Genomic DNA, 1,307 nt, shown 5'->3' on the forward strand with positions numbered 1-1,307 from the left:
TTAATCTGAGGGCAAATCTATATGACCTCCCTTCCTTACAGAAAGCCATAAAACTTTACAAAGAGAAATGTTTAAAGACCTAAATTAGAGGAGAACATACTTCATACCTCTCTGTTGTAGACCACACACACCAACTGGCAGGTTCAGGGTTATAAAGGAACTCTCACCAAACTCGGTGCGATCCGAAACAAGATCCAAGCAGGTGCTTTTGTGTAAATTGACAAGCTGATTGTCAAGTTGATATGGAAATGCGAAGGGCCAAGAACATCTTGAAGAAAAACTCTGCTGGGTAACAGGAATTATTACAAAGCTGTGTGAGACGTTGTGCTCTGTGGATACGGTGATAGAGGAACAGACCAAGTGGCACAGAAGAGAGTTCAGAAGCAGATGCTGACGGATATGACACTGAACTTATGACAAGATTATATATGACAAGATCAGTGGGGGTGGCAGGGAGATTATCTTTTTTTTTTTTTTAAGGATTTTATTTATTTGTGAGAACAAGCACAAGCAGGGGAAGCAGCCGGCGGAGGGAAAAGCGGGCTCTCCACCAAGCAAGGAGCCCGATGCAGGACTTGATCTCAGGACTCTGGGATCATGACCTGAGCTGAAGGCAGACCCTTAACTGACTGAGCCACCCAGGTGCCCCTAGATATGTCTTTTTAAAATGCAAACAACCGGGTGCCTGGGTGGCTCAGTGAGTTAAAGCCTCTGCCTTCGGCTCAGGTCATGGTCCCAGGGTCCTGGGACCGAGCCCCGCATCGGGCTCTCTTCTTGGCAGGGAGCCTGCTTCCCCCTCTCTCTCTGCCTGCCTCTCTGCCTACTCGTGATCTCTCTCTGCCAAATAAATAAATAAAATCTTTAAAAAAAATAAAATAAAATGCAAACAGCCCAGTTAACAAAGTGGGAATCAGATTTGAGTAGGCTGGGTGCCTGGGTGGCTCAGTTGGTTGAGCGACTGCCTTTGCTCAGGACATGATCCTGGAGACTCGGAATCGAGTCCCACATCAGGCTCTGTGCCTCTGTGCTCCGGCAGGGAGTCTGTTTCTCCCTCTGACTCTCCCCATTCTCATGCTCTCTCTCTCTCTGTCTCAAATAAATAAATAAAATCTTTAAAAAAAAAAAAAAAGATTGGAATAGGCATTCTACAAAAGAGGAAATCCAAGTGACCAGTAAACATGGAAATGTTTTCAATCTTCTTTTTTTTCTTTAGAGAGAGAGCTTGCGCGAGCAGGGGGTGTGGGCAGTAGGAGAGGGAGAGAGAGAATGCTAAGCAGGCTTCATGCCCAGCGCAGAGCCCCACACGG

The sequence above is a fragment of the Martes martes genome (genome assembly GCF_963455335.1).
Source record: "Martes martes genome assembly, chromosome: 17".
In the NCBI taxonomy this organism is placed as follows: Eukaryota; Metazoa; Chordata; class Mammalia; order Carnivora; family Mustelidae; genus Martes; species Martes martes.